The following is a 15030-nucleotide window of genomic DNA, read 5'->3' as shown; positions in this document are numbered from 1 at the left end:
GCTACCACGAGAACCTTGGTTCCCTTGGTTTCTATAACCACCACTTTGGTTATAGTTGTCAAAATTGCCTTGGCCTTGGTAGTTCCTATTCCATTGACCTCTTTGATTATCAAACCTTTGACCATTGTTATTCGACACATAATTCACATGTTCACTCCCATTGTTATCAAACTCATCAACACATTCAGTAGGACAAGTACTAGAGTCATGATCATACGATCCACATGCATCACAAAACAAGCAACCCATAGGCATATTATGTGAAGAGGGAGGGGGTTGAGAGTTAGAAGGAGTACCTCTCCCCTTAAATTGGGAGGGAAGATTCGAAGCTTGAGAAGAGGAAGAAGTGCTCTCCAACTTAGCTTTGATTGCGGTGACCTCCTTTCCTAAGTTTGTCATTTGGGAGGAAAGGTTGTTGATCGCATTTAGATGGTCCACCGAGTACAATGAAGATTGCTTGCTTGAAGAGTCCCTCTCCCCATCTTGCCAATCCTTATAGTATGTCACCACGTCCTCAATGATGTCCACAACTTCTTCTTCGGTCTTGTTCATGATAGGGCCCCCGGCCCCTCCATCAAGGCATGACATGCCTTGGGGACTTAAACCGCCGTAGAAGATTTGGATCACTTGGTATGTTGGGATTTCGTGGTGAGGGCACTCCCTTTGATACTCTTTAAATCTCTCCCATGCTTCGTAAAGGCTTTCACTTGGCCTTTGCTTGAACCCTTGAATCAAGGCTCTTGCCTCCGCCATCTTCTTTTGAGGGTAGAAGCGGGACAAGAAGGCCTTTGTGATATCGTCCCAAGTTCTCAAGGAGTTGGGCTTCACCTCTTTGTCTAGCCACTCCAAAGATCTTCCTATGAGAGAGAAAGGGAACAACTTGAGGCGGATGAATTCTTGAGAAACCCCATTGACTTTGATGGTGTTGCAATATTTTTCAAACTCCTTAAGGTGGTTCAATGGGCTCTCATTCTTAGCCCCACTATATTGTCTTCTCTCAATCAAGGTGATCATTGCCGGCCGAATTTCGAAGTCATTTGCCGGTGTAGTTGGTGGAGCTATGTCGCTCTCAAACCTATATGCACCGGGCACTCCAAGCTCCTTCAAGGCCACTCTAGGATTTTCACCCATGTCTTCTCTTCTTGAATCTCTTCTTCGCTTGAAGAACTATAACCCAAGGATCTATTAGCCACTCTTCTTCTTGAAAGAGTTCTCTTAATTTCCGGATCAAGGGGAACAATGGAACGATCACGGGTTCTATGCATGCAAAACTCAAAGAAAATATTAGTAGCACGGCTACAAGTGTAGCCTAAAGAAACAAAATATTTTTGTATTTTTCAAATAAAATGAAGTAGACTCAACAACAAAAGCTAAGCACCAATAGCATTCCCCGGCAACGACGCCATTTTGACATGGGGAAAATGCATGTCGTTATCTACCCTTTCCCCAAGTCAAACTAAATTTGTAAACACCTAACCAACCTTATATGAATATAGGGCAAGTTAAGGGTCGATCCCAAGGGAATGCAATGATGAAAACTAAAGTCTAAATCAAGCTACCTCGAAGTCGAAATTGAGATTGTGGTTGGTACTAAAGTGAACTAAATCAAGTTTAACAAGTAATCAAAGGTCGAAACACTAGGGATATGGGTTCCACATGCAAGATCAATGATAATGCTAGTTTAAAGCTCAATCAACTAATTCAAGTATTGCAATGGACAAACAATAGTAGCAATCAAGAGAGTTCAAATGATATCTCCTATAGGCCAATCTAGTGGTCACTATGAAAGGCAAACCAAGAAGAATCATAAACAAACTCAATCAATTAGAGCAACCTTCAAATCAATTGTTCATGTCATTAAGAGTTGCAATGCAATCTAGATTAATCTTATAGGGTGATCAATCCTAGTCTAATCAATCTCATGCAAAACTATGTAAGCCAATTTAATTGCAACAAATCAATCAATCAAAGAGCATCAACTAGCAATTCCATTAATCAAACATGTTTCCCCCTTTCCCTAGCAACTAATCTACTCACTAATCATGGTGAAATTCAAGAACAAATAACTAGAAATTGCATTGATCATCATTCTATATCAAAATCTAATAGAAATCAAAGTATTCAATAATATCAAACTCAAATCCAAAGAAAAACAAGCATCAAGCAAAAATCAAATAGTAAGTAAGTAAGAGATGAAAGAAGGAAGAGATTCTCACTAATATTGATGATTGAAAATGAAGAAATCCAAACTTGATTGATCAAATGTTGAGTTACAAATCCAAAACCAAGAACTTCTCTCTAACTTCTCTCTAGATTCTCTCTCTAAAACTAAGCTAATGAAATATTATCAAAAAGTTTTCTTCAAAAAAGAAATACAATTCTATTTATAATCTAAGAAGAAAACGGCAGCTCCTGCGCCCTCTCCCGATAGACCCGCGCCCGCGGAGAAATGGATACGGAACCCTCCGCGGGCTATCTGGGCAGTACCCGCGCCCGCGGCTAATCCCCTGCTCCCAAAGGCTGATCAGGGGGGCCGCGGTCTCTCTGAGTGGAGCCGCCTCTCCATTTTGCCCGCGCCCGCGGAGAGCCCTTGGGGCAACCGCGGCAAATTCCTGCCTCATTTTGACACTTTTGAGCATCTTGGGCCCGCGCCCGCGGCAAGATGGCCCGCGCCCGCGGCCTGCTGGAAATGCCTTGGAGACCTCTCCGAGGCCTCTCCAAGGCCTCTCTAAGCCCTCTCTAGCCAAATGCTTCTTCCTTGCTTGATCATTGAGGTCCCGAATTGCATCCTTTGCCAAGGTGAATCTCACAATACCTACACAAGTAAACAAAGGAAGGAAATAAAAGGGAAAAAGAGCCAAATAAAGGAAAACACGATAAAAACACGAGAATCATAAAGAAAAGAGGAAAAAGGAGAAACTAAAGGAAAGAGGACCAAAATTGAGAGAAGAAAGCATGAAAAAGGGAAAGAAATAACCTAAAAGACTACCCTATGAGTGCCAAAAATGACACTCATCAGGGGTATGGTAGCGCACAACCGTTTGACAAGGTCCATTTCAAGTCTAATACTAGTACCCGGTATATCTTGGTCGGCATCAATACTATACTACCTGGTTTTGAGGACTTACCACTACCGGTCCCTAGAGAGGAGTATGACTTCTTTAAGCTACAAGATTCGACAAGCAGCTTTGTGCAATAGCCACGTGATTGGGTGAGGGTCATAGGAGGGGTAAGTATAAAATACCTTTTTTAAAAACTAATATAACATATCTTGTAATATGACATGTGCTTTTATGTTACTAGATTTCAAAGGAAAATCAACCCTCAAAAAGGAAGAAGGTGGAGAAGGTGGAGAAGACAAAATCAAAGGTCGTCCAACCTCCAAACAGCATGGAAGAAGGACAAGGGTTAAAGGGTGAACACTTGTCGAAGAAGAGCTCGAGAGGTTCTGCCTTGAGCTGTACTCCACTAGTTGAAGCTGATGTCCTTCGTTCGCTCTATAAGGCTTGTACTTTTCTTCACAATCGCGTTAGTGAGTTGCCATTTGGTAGATCTATTGAAGTGAATTTACCTAAGGCGTTGTTCCACTATGATGAGGATGCAATCGCATTTATTTCAAGAGTGGATGTGACAGAATTTCTAACCGGTTCCATGCTTAACATTTCCATCATTCAAACTTTCATGAGGTAATTCAATGGCACTATTCCTAATTATCTTGTTATTGCATTTCGAATGTAGGTAGTGCATTTAATAAATGATCCACACATTGCTTTCATGAAGGTCACTACAGGAGCACCTTCTTAGTAAAGGTAATTATGAGGCTACAGTTGGGTGGTTATGCCCCGAGCAAACCTCCGTTACCAGATGCTTATGCAACCCGCGTGATATGCAAGATTATCTCGAGCGGAGTATTAAGGAATCAACCCGAGCGCGAGACAAGTTCATATTAGCACCATGCTTTGAGGAGTACGTCTAAATATGTTATAATTCAGTTGAGTGCTTAGTAATTATGTTGACGTCTAATCATTAATGGATTGTTATTTGGTTAATATATATGTAGTGCTCATTGGACTCTTTTAGTGATTTGTGTTTCCAATAACACAATCTACCATTTTGATTCGGCTCGTGTGAGTCCACCGCGAAAGCTGCTAGTGAAGAACCTACTGAATAGGTACAAATTGCAACCCCTTGTTGAATGTCCTCACCTAAGTTATTGGCTAGTTATATTTCTAACTTTGAGATTATTTTCCTACAGTATTATGAAGAAGCTAAATTGTCGTTCGGTTGCGGGTCCTACATTGAAATATGCAAAGGTAATGCCTTGACATAGTGACTTGTTTAATAAACTTCGCATTGATAATGGCTATGCATGATATCATTAACACATGGTATTTTAGTGTGCACAACAAGACAACAGAGTTGACTGTGCCCTGTACGTGATGAGGTTTATGCTTGACATAGTCAATAGTTGCACAGAAGTTCAACACATTGATGAGGTATCGATTTATTTTATTATTTTTTTCGTTCGATCAATACTAGCTTCCATTATTGCACCGAACACATAAATGGGAAAGAGAAAACCCGAGGCAGCAGCCCAACTATATGCTAAACCCGAGGCATAGTCCGAGGTAGCTGCACCCGAGACAGCTGCACCCAGGACAACTGCACCCGAGACAGCTGCACCTGAGGCAGCTTCACCCAGGACACCTGCCCAGGCAGCTGCACCAACAGCCCAGGCACCTGCCCAGGCAGCTGCACCAACAGCCCAGGCACCAGCAGCAGCCAAGGTAGAGCTGCCCATGGAAGCTACAACAACAGCCAGCCAGGTGCCTAGGCAGCTGCAGCAGCAACCAAGGCAGGGCTGCTCATGGCAGCTGTAGCAGCAGCTCAGGCAGGTGCCTAGGAAGCTGTAGCAGCAGCCAAGGCAGGGCTGCCCATGGCAGCTGTAGCAGCAGCCCAGGCAGGTGCCTAAGTAGCTGCAGCTGCAGCCAAGGCAGGGCGGCCAAGGCAGCTGCAGCAGCAGCCCAGGTATCTGTAGCAACAGCCATGGCAGCAGTCGAGGCAGCTGCAGCATCGCCGCCGGGGAGTGGCCGAGGTGATTTTTGTAAATGTGTTTACCTTTCGTGAATTTGGTTAATTTTTGTGAACTTGGTGCGTAATTTTTGCTAAAATTGGTTAATAACTCATTTTAATATTCTTTGTGCCTTACACGATGGAAATGCGTCCTTAAACTTACTAAAATGCTATTTTCATGTGATTACAAACCTTAGGCACCTAGTACAGGGTAATATTGACATGTTATGAGAAAGAAACACTTCATTTGATAAGAAATGTAGAAAATGGGCATAGTAGAAGTCGTATAGGCCTTATATGGGCCATTTTGGATGGAATGCGTCCTAAAACTTAGAAAATTGCTATTTCTAGTGTGATTTCAAACATTAGACACTTAATAATAGGTAATATTGACATGTTATGAGAAAGAAACACTTCATTTGATAAGAAATGTAGAAAATGGGCATAGTAGAAGTCGTTAGGCCTTATATGGGCTATTTTGGATTGAATGCGTCCTAAAACTTAGTAAATTGATATATTGGTGTGATTTCAAACATTAGACACTTAAGAATAGGTAATATTGACATGTTATGAGAAGGAAACACTTCATTTGATAAGAAATGTAGGTAATATTGACATGTTATGAGAAGGAACACTTAATTTGATAAGAAATGTAGAAAATGGGCAAAGTAGAAGTCGTATAGGCCTTAAATAGGCCATTTTGGATGGAATGCAGTCTAAAACTTAGTAAATTGCTATATTGATGTGATTTCAAACATTAGAAACTTAAGACTAGGTAATATTAACATCTTATGAGAAAGAAACACTTCATTTGATAAGAAATGTAGAAAATAGGCATAGTAGAAGTCGTATAGGCCTTATATGGGCCATTATGGATTGAATGCTTCCTAAAACTTAGTAAATTTCTATATTGGTGTGATTTAAAACATTAGAAACTTAATACTAGGTAATATTGACATGTTATGAGAAAGAAACACATCATTTGATAAGAAATGTAGAAAATGGGCAAAGTAGAAGTCGTATAGGCCTTATATAGGCCATTTTTGATGGAATGTGTCCTAAAACTTAGTAAATTGATATATTGGTTTGATTTCAAACATTAGACACTTAATACTAGGTAATATTGACATGTTATGAGAAAGAAACACTTCATTTGATAAGAAATGTAGAAAATAGGCAAAGTAAAAGTCGTATAGGCCTTATATAGGCCATTTTGGATGGAATGCATCCTAAAACTTAGTAAATTGTTATATTGATGTGATTTCAAACATTATAAACTTAAGACTAGGTAATATTGACATCTTATGAGAAAGAAACACTTCATTTGATAAGAAATGTAGAAAATGGGCATAGTAGAAGTCGTATAGGCCTTATATGGGCCATTTTGGATGGAATGCGTCCTAAAACTTAGTAAATTGCTATATTGGTGTGATTTAAAATATTAGACACTTAAGACTAGGTAATATTGACATGTTATGAGAAGGAAACACTTCATTTGATAAGAAATGTAGAAAATGGACATAGTAGAAGTCGTATAGGCCTTACATGGGCCATTTTGGATGGAATGCGTCCTAAAACTTAGTAAATTGATATATTGGTGTGATTTCAAACATTAGACACTTAAGAATAGGTAATATTGACATGTTATGAGAAGGAAACACTTCATTTGATAAGAAATGTAGGTAATATTGACATGTTATGAGAAGGAACACTTCATTTGATAAGAAATGTAGAAAATGGGCAGAGTAAAAGTCGTATAGGCCTTATATAGGCCATTTTGGATGGAATGCATCCTAAAAATTAGTAAATTTCTATATTGATGTGATTTCAAACATTAGAAACTTAAGACTAGGTAATATTGACATGTTATGAGAAAGAAACACTTCATTTGATAAGAAATGTAGAAAATGGGCATAGTAGAAGTCGTATAGGCCTTATATGAGCCATTTTGGATGGAATGCGTCCTAAAACTTAGTAAATTGCTATATTTGATGTGATTTGTCAATGCATGACATACAAGTTTGTCAAATAAACATTTTTTTAACTTTTTCATGTCATACGCATGATATACTGATATATAATAATGGTTGGTTGATTTTTTTTCTAAAGGTTTGCAAGATTCAAAGGGAAGGCCCGTTAACAAGCATCAAAATCAATGAAATTCGCGACATGTGGGCTTTTTTCGTGACATTTGATGGCATCTTGTGAGATCGAGCTAGTTTAGATTACTTGTGAACATTATTTTATTAGTTATGTTTTTAAATATTATTATGTCAATTATATATTAACGTTACTTACTTATAATTAGATAGTACTTTTAATTAAATATATTAATGATGTTACTCATTTTGATATTTATGATAATTACATGTTATTTTTATTTTTGTTGTATTTAATTTTAATTAATAATATATTAATATTATTATTAATTAATATTACTAATTAATAATAATATTAATATTAATATTAATAATAATTAATATATATTATTATTAAATAGTAATATTATTATAATTTTCACAGGTCACTAATATAATTATTATATTATTATTATAAATAATAAATTCAAAAAAAAAATTCAAAAGGGAAGCGGTTTAGCGCCAAAACCGCTTCCCATTACCCTTACCATAATGCTGCCAAAATTCCAAAAGGGAAGCGGTTTGGCGCCAAAACCACTTCCCTTTCACCCAAAAATGGAAGCGGTTTGAACCGCTTCCTTTTCCAAAGCCTAAAGGGAAGCCCCCCAAGCCGGAGCGGTTCAAAACCGCTTCCCTTTTGAGGGTTTGAACCGCTTCCAAATTGGTTTTTTCTACTAGTGATTGTTGAATTTCTATTGTTTAGTTTGATTTTTGATTGTTGATATTTGGATTACAATGTTGATGATGAGATTGATGATTACTTTTATTATACTTTTCAATTTTTACCATGAGCAGTGAGTAGTTCCTTTGCTAGGGAATATGGTGAAGCATGTATTGGTGATAATCTATAGATAATTTAGGGTTTTTGATTGATTTTTTATGTGATTAAATTTGGTTGATGAAATTTGTGCATGTGTTTGATTTGAAGAGGAGTAGCTAACCTTGATGATCATGCTAGATTGCATAATAGCTTTCAATGACACGAACAATCGATTTGGATGCTATTATTATCGATTGATCTTGATTTGCAATTTTCCTTTGAAGTCATTTGTAAAGACATCTAGCTTGACCCTAGGAAATAGCTCCTTGAGTGATTTTGATTGCAAATATTGTTTTCCCTCGCATTGCTAAATTGATTAAATTCCCTCGAATTAGCAAGTTTATCATTGGTGCATGTGGATCCTAAATACTAGTGTTTTGATATTTGAATTTCATTTGTTGGTTGAATTGAGTTTGATAGCATAGACCTAGACCAACCCATTCTTTTTAAGATTTCGGAATAGCTTAGCTTAGACCTTAGCAATACCGCCTTCCCTTGGGTTTGACCTGGACTTGCCCCTACACCTAGGGTTGGGTTTAGTTTTACAAATTTTGTTTTGACAGGGAGATCTAGTTTCCAACGACCTAGGTTTTATCCTCGTGTCACGTTGCCCGAATCATGGAAACGAACCCGCTCGTCGGTCATACCACGCCGCACGCGCTCCGAAATGTGGAACCTAGGCGCAAAGTAAAGAGTCTTCCCATCCCACTCAAGGAACTCCCCCAGGCTAGTGGAAGTCCCCTCGCCTGCGTCAACAGGCTCGTCCTCCCGGTGAGCCCCGCGAGAACGAGAGCCGGAACCTCGACGACAAGTCATGCTAATCATGTTCAAGAACATAAAAACAGTAAATTGATGGTTCTATAGTACCTAAAGTTCGCCTAGCCGCATGATACTATGTTCGTAAAAAAACAGAGTACGTGGTACTAAAAAAGAGCATGTTTTTTTTATTCGACAATAACAAGCAATTTTGAGCAATCAAACAATTTCTTACAATATTATGGCAAATATTGTGACAAATTAAGCATGAAAAGCAAGCAAGAACATGTAGAACAAGCAGCATTACGCTTACGAACTCAAGGTGTTCGTTAATGGCAATTTGGTCATTTCTTCACCAAATTGAGCCAAACAAGTTTCAAAATACTCCCAAGGAAATATAAAAACATAAACAAGTGGTTTCATGGCAAGAAATTCGACGAACAATGCAAAATAAGCAAAATTAATTTTGAAATTTTTAAAATTTTGCAAGTATAAATGCACCAAATTCGCGCAAAATAAAGTGAGTTTGAGGAAAACTTACATAGATCAGCAAACTAGAGATCACAAGCTTCGATTTGCAAAAAACTTGAGCGAATTTCATTGAGTAACGAAGGAGAACGAGCTAAGAGAAGTTTTCCAGCAAAAACGGAAGAAAATGAGGTGCAGCAGCGAAATGGAGAAGAAAGGGGTATAAATCCGGAAAACCCGACTCCATCGCGACGCAATAAGGTTATCGCATCGCGATAAGGCTATCGCGACTTAATAAGCCTGGCGCGTCGCAATGGAACGTAGCGGAAGGCGATGGCCTCCTTTCCTCAGCGATACAACTCCTTAGGCCCCATATTGGTTTATATGGACCTTATACAGCAAATTGGGTTCCTTGGTATGCCAGTTAGCCCTTATAAGCAAGTTGACATGATTAGTAGTCGGCTCGATTATAATCCCAATAAGTGATCGACCTGATAATGATCGTCTCACTTAGTTTAAGTGCCTAACATTGGCTCATCGCAAGCACCAAGGCAGTGGTTCATAGTAAAATACAGCAAAGCAACAGCACAGTAGACATTCAAGTAAAGCACAGGCAAAGCATTAGCAAACTGAGGATCGTTACAAGCAGAATGATCTTCAACGACGTTCCTTAAAATGTTGAGGGTTGTCACAAACAACTGAAGATGACTACAAGCAGAGTCACCTTCGACAATATTCCCTAGCTTGTGGAGAATTGTTAAGAAAACGGAAGATGGCTACAAGCAGAGTTATCTCCGACTATGTTCCTTAGCTTGTGGAAGATGGTAAAAAAACAGCTAAAGATCACTACAAACAGAGCAATCTTCGATGGTGTTCCCTAGCTTGCGGAAGACTGTCACAGCGGAAATTAAGGAAGCTACAAGCGGAGCGGTCTTCAGCGATATCCCCTAGCCTGAGGAGGGTCGTCACGAATGCAGCAATGAAGTTGGTTACCCCAGAGACGTGTACTCGACGGTGCAAGATACGCGTTTCTAACTCTTTTATCTGTTTAACTAACGCTAGTTTGCAGGTATCGGCATTACAAGAGTGATTTAGGATCGCAGAATGTTCTGAATCATTCTCCGTCCCTATCGCTACTTTAAATTTTGTTTTCGAAACTTACGTTTCTCATAACTCAGTCAAAGTAGGGGCTTCTGTAGACACCTAATTGTGTCTCCCCAAAAACCAAACCCAGTGATGAATACCTTTCACGTCATTGATTATCGAACGAGGTGAAATGTGAAAGAGTCTCGTGAATCTCTCTGTTTCTAATAAAAATACTTCTTTCTGTTTTCGAAAATCTTTCTTTTCGTACCCTGCTTATGAAAAACGTCCAGTCCAGTATAGTTTGGTCCATGATATGGGTCCAATAATAGTGTATCTTGATGGGGCTTGGAAAGACCTTTCCAACGATATATTATAAGCCTAATTCCGATGAATAATGAGGAAGTTATGGCCAAAATACTAAATTGGGCTCAAACCGGATTTTACCTACGGCCCAATGATCATGTGGAGGGTCCAAAGGTTCGTTTAATCCCATTCATAAAATAATTAGGATTTATTAGAAGCTTCTATAAGTTTCTAAAAGATCTTAATTATCCTTTTTGAAAAGATAAAGATCAAAGAATTTAAAATTGAATAAAACTCCTCTTTTTGAGAATCCTTGTTCTGTGCGAAATGAAATATGTTCATATATTATTTTCATGCCTCATAATTTTTATCCAAATCTTATATGGTTGGATATCTCTTGGAATTATCTTTCTAATGATATATTATAATATAAATTCCGAGCTATAATGAAAAAGATATGAAAGAAATACGAAACTCTATCTAAAACTGACACCCTTCCACTATTATGGCCATATCTTTTATTCTACAAAATATTTTGATATTATTCCAATTGGATTGGAAATTATAATTCAAGAGCTTTCCAAAGAAATATTATATGCTTTATTTGGACTTCTGGATCAAAAGTTATGATAAAAACAAAATCCGCAAAAAACTGTTTTTATCGCGACGCGATAGTCCTTATCTTGCCGCATCAAAAGGTATTTTATTATGATTCGACTTCTAACCTTTTTTCTAGTCGTTTCTAGATGTTTTTCTCTATAAATAGGGTCATATTTCCCCGTTTTCAATCACCAACAATCATCTAATTCTTCTCTCTTTAAGTTAGAAGCTTATTCTTTCTCTCTCTTGATTTCTAAGCCTAGCCTTTTCAAAACACTATTTTTCCATCACGAGACTTCGACACACCTAGCCAAGATTGAAGTTGCCTTCGTCCTAGATGTGAAAGGTTGATAATTTCTGCGGGTTTGGTCCCAAATCTTATTTCAATTCTTTGATTAGATTTATTGTTTAATATTTTCCTTGAAGTTACTAACGTATGTATTCTTTTGATAGAAAGAGATACGAGGCAACAAAGTTAGTAGTTTTATTGTTATATATCTATAGAAAGCATTTTTATATTATTTTAATTCCTTGTATCATGTTAGGATGTTATTTATTGCTTTCTAGTATCATGTTTAGGTTGCTTCCTATTTTCTTCTATCATGTTAAATATCATGTTAGGGCTAAAGCTTTGATTTTTAATGCTTAGTGACATGCTAGGATTTGTTATTAATCTTTTTAGTATCATGCGTAGGATCTTGCTATTATTATTATGCTTTGATGAGGATATTATTATTATGATGATGATTGTTGTGTCAATATAATATTATGTTGCTTGATATTATTATTGTTATTGCTTGATCATGCCCTCTCTTGCAGGTTTAAAGGGAATCTGTACTTGAAATCACGGTTAATAAGATAATTAATAATTTCATTTAGGCTAATGTGATTTTAATTCAAGTGATCGCCAATAATAGATTTGTTTGTGCATTAATATTCAACCAACATAGATTAAACAGGTTTAGGATTAATATATTGATTGTATGTTAGTCAGAAAGTGCACATGAATATGAGAAGAATAAAGTAGAGGCCTATTTAGGGCAGGTTCAATCTCATTTAGGTTGGATTTGTACCTTTATCCCCAAATATCCAGTCATGGTTCCAGACCACTATGGAGTTAGCGATCTTATGGATCGTGAAGGGGTGTAACCTCCACTTTGTTAACAGTTTACAAGTTCCTAAGACTTGTTGGCGACTCTTTTACTCTAGCTTCCTTCCCTTTGGACGCTACCATATTTAAGTGTATGATCACAGTGGGGCACAAGTGTGGGATGCTTGAAATATTCCTACAGCATCTAACTTTGAGGCTGCGCTGAAAAATGCCCAGGTGGACCTCAAGGCTCTTGAGGGAGCGAACAAGGAGAACACCAATCTCCGCGCAGACGTCAACCGCCTGAAGAATGAAATGGCCTAGGCCTAGGCGAACTTCAAGGTAACACTGGATGCCAAGCAGGAGCAGATCGTTGAAGAAAATGAGTCCGACTGCACAGACCGTATGAAGATAGCCTGGGAGGCTTTACACCCGGGGAAGGAGTACGGTATCAGGGCTTTGGCTTATCAGTATGCTGATGAAGTTATCACCGCCAAGGACGAGGGAAAACTTGATCCTAGGTCATTCGACACCTGGGCCACCGAGGAGGTCGATGAAGAGCCCGTTCAAGCTACAGGCTGAGGAGAGAAAGAGCGAGGACCAGAAGAAGCTCAAGTGAAATCTACTCTACCGCCGCCAGAGCAGACAGGAGAGAGGGACCCGGCTGCACTGCAAGTTTAAGTTCGTTGTCTTCTATTCGGCTTTAGGCCATCTGCATTTCCGGCCTGTGAGCCGAGTATTTGAATGTAATGAATCAACAATTTAATTGTTCTTTATCTTTACCCGGATGGTTATCCAGTCAACATTTCCTCCTGGCTCTTATGGTCGGGTTTTACTTATGAAAGTACCAACTAAGTCAATTTTGATTCGCTTCAAATTTTGTTCCAATTTTTGCATTGATTTTTGCGTTTGAATTTTGCATACATATATATACTTGAATTTTTGCCTAACTCTTTAAGAGCATGTGGCAGATGACAACCCGACTGTACTTGCCCTAGGCGGCTGTGTGATTGGTTTCAAAGCTTGCTGATTGATTGACTTGGGAATTTTTGATACTTTAAAGAGAGTATGAGATGTTCCTAAGTCAATCAATCACAGTAGTAATTGCCCCAAACTAAGAACACAGTCGTCCAAGCATACAAAATGGTAGTCGTTAGCCTAGGCGGTGAAATAGTTGCGGTGATCTCCTCCACCTAGGGTTCTTGCAATCCAATTATGCTCAATGTCCCCTTTGCCCCATTGGGAGGACTTACATAATTTTGAAAAGTAATCTAAGTTAGAACTTCGGCCGGACCCCGACTGATGTCCTTGGACATCTGGTTTTCGTAATCTTAGTCGTTCTTTAGATTATCCTAGTCAAACTGCTATGAGTTGACCAATTAGGTCGTTCAATCTTTGTCGTCTATATGCGTTTGTAGAGCACTGTGTCACCCGGATGGTTGATACTCTCTGCAACGATTCCACCCGGATGGGCGTCGCCGGACGTCATACTCCTGTTGGAGCAGACGAATTTATAAAGTTAATTACCATCCGGCCATTAGCCTCGCGTCTCTTAGACATTTATTTAGCTACTAAGTTTTTAACTTAGTTTATCATCCGGCCGTTGGCCTCATGTCTCTTGGACATTTATTTAGCTACTAAGTTTTTAACTTAGTTTATCATCCGGCCGTTGGCCTCATGTAACCCTAACATTAGCTACTAAGTTTTTAACTTAGTTTAAATCTAGTTCGTGAAAGTTAACCGTCTGTACATCGGTCAGGCGATATTTGAAACATTACGCATGTATATAAATAACAGAATTGAAAATAAAAGGCAACTTTTTTCATTGATATGCTTTTCATTTACAAAAATTTACAATTCTTAGAAGTAGTACTTTTTTCAGTTGTCTACATTCTAAGTTATGGGCAGCCGCCTGCCGTTTGGGGTCTCCAGGCGGTAGGTGCCGTTTCTTACGTCCTCATAAATCCGGTAGGGACCTTCCTAATTAGGAGTTAACTTTCCCTGCTCATTGGCCCTACCGATTGCCTCCATTTTCCGTAACACAAAGTCACCGCCTTTCAGGGCCGTTTGTGTACCCTTTTGTTGTAGGCACGGGTCATTCTCAGATGGTAAATCTCATGACTCAAGGCGGCATTGCCCCTGCGTTCCGGGAGTAATTCCAATGTCAGCCCCATGGCCTCCTAGTTTTCCTCTTCATCGTATAGCATGACTCGTAGAGTCGGCTCATAATGCTCGATGGGAAAGACGGCTTCAGCACCGTATACCATGAGAAATGGGGTTTCACCAATTACCCCTTTTTCAATTGTCCGGATGGCCCATAGGACGTGAATTAACTCTTTAGCCCATAAACCACCAGCTCTTTCTATTTTCTTTTTGATGCCGTCTGAGATGAGTTTGTTGAAGGCTTCAACTTGGTCGTTTGCTTGGGGTCGGCCGACTAATGCAAAACAATGTGAGATCCCTTGATCTGCCAACCAATTTTTGAGCTAAGGCGTTTCGAACTGCGGGCCATTGTCAAAAACCATATACATAGGTACCCCAAACCGAGTGATGATGTTCTTCCAAATGAAATAGATGACATCCTTAGTCTTAATATTTTTAACCACCTCTGCCTCAACCTACGTGGTGAAATAATCCACAGCCACCAGAATGTACCGTTTTCCGCCTGGTGCAAGCGTATACGGTCCCAAGATGTC

At 39.0% G+C, this 15030-nt stretch overlaps 1 pseudogene; it reads left to right on the top strand.

Annotated features, from left to right (window-relative positions):
* The first annotated feature begins 640 nt into the window (after positions 1-640).
* On the top strand, positions 641-739 carry LOC145573532 (small nucleolar RNA R71; annotated as a pseudogene).
* Positions 740-15030: the final 14291 nt, after the last annotated feature.

Source organism: Chenopodium album, chromosome 12, assembly GCF_948465745.1.
Source record: "Chenopodium album chromosome 12, dcCheAlbu1.1, whole genome shotgun sequence".
Lineage (NCBI taxonomy): Eukaryota > Viridiplantae > Streptophyta > Magnoliopsida > Caryophyllales > Amaranthaceae > Chenopodium > Chenopodium album.
This window is presented reverse-complemented; position numbering and strand designations above follow the sequence as displayed.